The sequence below is a fragment of the Helianthus annuus genome, chromosome 5, assembly GCF_002127325.2.
Source record: "Helianthus annuus cultivar XRQ/B chromosome 5, HanXRQr2.0-SUNRISE, whole genome shotgun sequence".
NCBI classification, from domain to species: domain Eukaryota; kingdom Viridiplantae; phylum Streptophyta; class Magnoliopsida; order Asterales; family Asteraceae; genus Helianthus; species Helianthus annuus.
The window spans coordinates 106,365,143-106,369,240 of NC_035437.2; the positions used below are offsets into that span (position 1 = coordinate 106,365,143).

The 4,098-nt window shown below is 36.6% G+C and overlaps 1 long non-coding RNA gene across 10 annotated transcripts; it reads left to right on the top strand.

Moving 5' to 3' along the window:
- The first annotated feature begins 475 nt into the window (after window positions 1–475).
- On the top strand, window positions 476–3,633 carry LOC110940274. Of its 10 annotated transcripts, none has more exons than XR_002592955.2 (5): window positions 481–1,559; window positions 1,696–2,087; window positions 2,437–2,475; window positions 2,594–2,640; window positions 3,276–3,633. It is a non-coding gene; the product is annotated as an uncharacterized LOC110940274 (long non-coding RNA). The 10 variants fall into 10 exon arrangements; XR_002592954.2 differs by having other exon boundaries at window positions 482–1,559; window positions 1,696–1,926; XR_004892703.1 differs by having other exon boundaries at window positions 477–1,559; window positions 1,696–2,475; window positions 2,594–2,776.
- Window positions 3,634–4,098: the final 465 nt, after the last annotated feature.

Below are 4,098 nucleotides of genomic sequence, written 5' to 3' on the forward strand. Positions count from 1 at the left end.
AGTTATGCTCACTTTAGTGTAGGTTGATGATTCTGCTCGAACTTCTGATTAACAACAAGATTGGGAGCTGATTTTAGAATGTTGTGGATGATTTACAAAGTGGAAAATGCTTGGAGAATGATGGGTTCTTATAGGGAAGTGTTTAGGGTTCATTTAGATGAGCATTGATGTAATTAGGTGGGAGATAACATAAAAAAAAAACAATTAAAACACCCTTAACAGCTGCGTTCGCAAGCTGTGATGTTCATTTTGGCGCACAAAATGGATTAGCTTATTCTTTATATTTTTCTGCCATGCCACTTTACGTTTCATTATTAAATTGAAGTGTTATTCCTAATTATTTTAACATATCTGTAATCTATCTATCTATATCTATATCTATAATACTATATAATAGATCTCCTATGTACAAAAATATAATTTTCTTTAAAATTTTAAGATGGGATATCAAAAGCCAAGTTAAAACCCCTAATTTTTCACAATTCTTTTCCCTTTCTACCCTTTTCTCCCTTCAACACCACTGTAAATTTTCTTTTCCCTTTCTACATCGACGTTCCCAATCCTCCCAACCGACGAATCACAATCGTTCCCTTTTGCCCTTCCCATTAAAGAGATGTAAACGGGAGTGAGAGATATAAGGATCAGCTGGTGGTTTCTGGTAGGCTTTTGGCGGCACCCGGGGTTGATGCCTCCGATTTCTTTGGCTCCCATATGGTTCTCCAGACGCATAAGAGCCATATGGTTCTCTAGACGCAGAAGAGGAAGAGTAAGATTCGAGAGCTGACTCTTCGAGAAATTAGCGACATTAAGGTATAATTTGATTGCATATACAGTTGATTAGGGAATTATCTTCCTATTGTCCTTGTATATATGCTATTTTAGCCATCACTATCATCTTCTTCGGCAGCAATTTCGTTAGCATGAAATTAGTTTATTCGATTGGTAGCAGGTGGCAGAACATAGGTGAATCTATACCTCTCTTGCTCTCTGATTTGGTTTTCTTTTCAAACCCCAATTTTGCCCTCTTTCTCTCAATTTTGTTGGTAGAGCATCCATTGCACAACAGCTTGATGCATAAAAACAACGTAAAAACACCCTAGGTACAAGAGGCGCGCTCCTCAGGTCAGAAAAACTGTCCAAAATTGCTCTTATTGGCGCTTCTTGTAAGAAGCGCGCCTCGGGATATTAAAGGCGCCAAGGCTTGCGCCTCGCACGTCAGGCGCGGTTTTTAAAACCCAGAATAGGATGTGGTGTTATAGAAGGGTTTTAGAAGGAATAGATTGTTCCGCAACCCACACCCTGAATTTCATTATATAACCGAATTCCAAAGTCATGAGCCAAAGATATGCATTATCTCAATTTTTTTCTTGTAACAAAATTAGATTCCTTGTGGTTCGTTTCATGTGAATTAACTCTACTGTTGGTGCTTGTATCTTCGGTTTGACTATCTGAAGAGCTTGGAAATTGAGGAGAATATCAACAAGATCAGATGGTGTTAAGGAACTAACAACGCCATGTTTTTGCTGACCTTTAATTATAAAACTCTAAAATTCTTTAAGGTATGGGTTCTAGAAAAAAAGGTCTAATAGTATTATAGTACCACTGTAATAGGTTGCCATATAATGTTTTTTTTTTATATTATACACGGTCTATGATGTCTTTTTTCTTTTTTTTTTTGTTTTAAATTAACTGCAGAAAATGGTGGAGCGGTGCTGGGTCGATTAAGGCGCACGTGGTTGGTTCCAATGACCCTTGATTCATATATCTGGTTGTAGGTCAACTTATGGATAGATATGGAGATTGATAGTTGATGTTTCTGTTGAAATGGGCGTTTTTCGGCGAATGGTGAGATCAGTAGGTTCAAAGTGACTATGGTGAGGGTTTCGGGTGATCAACCAACATTTCAGTAAAAAAGATTTAACTCAGGTCAGCGGACGGTAATCAGGAATGTATAAATGTACACTCAACTCGTTTAGATAATTTAATATAAGTATCACCAACCTCTATTCAACGAGGTGCGTTAAGGTTGTACACTGTTGAAACCGAGAGAAAAGGGAAAGGCTATAGTTGATACGGGTATTATTCAGGTTAGTTTATTGGGTTTTTCTGGTTAATCGGGTCTGGTTAATCAGGTTTCTAAAATTTAGTATTAAAATCGATGTCTGGCCCCGTATGTTTATTCAGTTAGTCAGGTTCAGGTTTTTGGCTTTCAGGTTAAACGGGTCAAAAAAATATGCATGTATTCTTGAAATAACAAGTCAGAATAGGTTTGGCTTGGGCTGACCCGTCAAATTTTCAAACCCGTCACCAAAGAACTCACGCCCTCCCAATACCATGCTAACCAACACTTTCACTGAGCACCACTATGTTCAACACAAGTATATCAACTGTATTACTTTATTTGTTTTTGAATTCTTAAAATATGTTTATTCGCAGAGTTGATGGTATGCATAAGTTTTCGCGTGGGATAAAGAGGTGCAATAATTGTCACAAATTTATTTTGCTTAATTTTGTACATTTTGTTGCATTAAGTTATTATTTGAATGATATAACGTCAAGCCACACTCCAATTTTTTAATTTTTTTTATCATAGACTGAAGCTACAGCAAAGAGGGCACTAGCGCTTGATGGGTCGGATATGTGAGTGACTCAACTATGTCTTAAGATAATGATTGTTACAGATACAAATAGCAAAATGGGCACGCCCGATATCATGGTCAAAAGGGGTCTGGGTCAAATGCATACTTTTCCATATGGTAAAACGAGTCTCGTTTAGGTAAACGGGGCGTGCTACGCACGGACCTAAATTCATATTCAATTGTTGTCGGTTATATAATCGGAATTTGAATTAAAGTATAAACTTTATTGATATTCCCTAACTCCATATGGATGCATAAGGGGACTAGGGGTGGTTCACTAGTGATAGAATCTATCACTCCCACTATCCAATCAAGTCATGCCATGTGCACAACCAATATTCTATCACTAGTGATAGAAATGTAGAGGGGGTGGTATCACTAGTGATGGTATCACAACCTTTTTTATTTATTCCATCAGTGTACAACTCCTCAGCACTAGAGTACAACCCACCATACACAAAGTTCCAAAGTTCAACGCGTGACCACCACAACGCGTTAACTCTTCACGCGTGGTGGATGTGGCCGGCGGCCGTGTATAACGGCGTGGTTTTTTATTCCGTGATGCTATAACGTTCCCACCCCGCCACCTCTAACCTTACAGTTTCAGAACGCTAACATCTAATGTTTTAGTTGCAGGTAATGAAAAAGTGGTGTTTACGCAGTCTACCTACATGTTCAATCATTGCGTGGGTTATTGCTACAATTCATGTATTCTGGATAATAACTTAAGTGGCAAGATCAACAGGCCAGACAGGTCGAGGCTTGATAAACTAACATCAATGTGTATCGCAATGCAAATTGTCACCACCGCTGCATCGCGCGGGTTTCCTACTAGTAACTATATGGTGTATAACCATTAAATAGGTGAAGACCAACAAGAAGCAACCAAACCATTAAATATGTCAAGGTCTGGCCGAAAGTTTTTTTTAGCTAAATATCTTTTTTCTTATTTGATCATTGAAGTTCAAATATTTTATATAAACATATTATAAGACATTAGCAATACTAAATAGACCAATAAACTAGTCCATCCCAATCTTGGGCTGTGATCTACGATCAGTTACAAGGCAATATTACAACTTTTCATGTTTAGGCACTATATGATTGATTATAATAAAGTATATCATGTATTATTTATATTAAGTAATGTTTATTAATCATATATATATATATATATATATATATATATATATTAATGCTTAATTTACACAAAATGTGAATGTGAATAAGTTTGTATGTAAAATAAAATATAGGTTGTGTATCATGAACGTATAATCAAGTGTTTGCACGTATATGATATCTAGAATTACGTATCGATCGTAAGTTACACATGTGTTTCCGAGGTACGAGCACGTAACAAATGTATATAAGGATTAAATGTTTAAGCATGTAAAAAAAAAAAAATAAACGGAGTATAATTCAGATGAAATAGTTAATTTTATTACGATCGAAGTCTCGG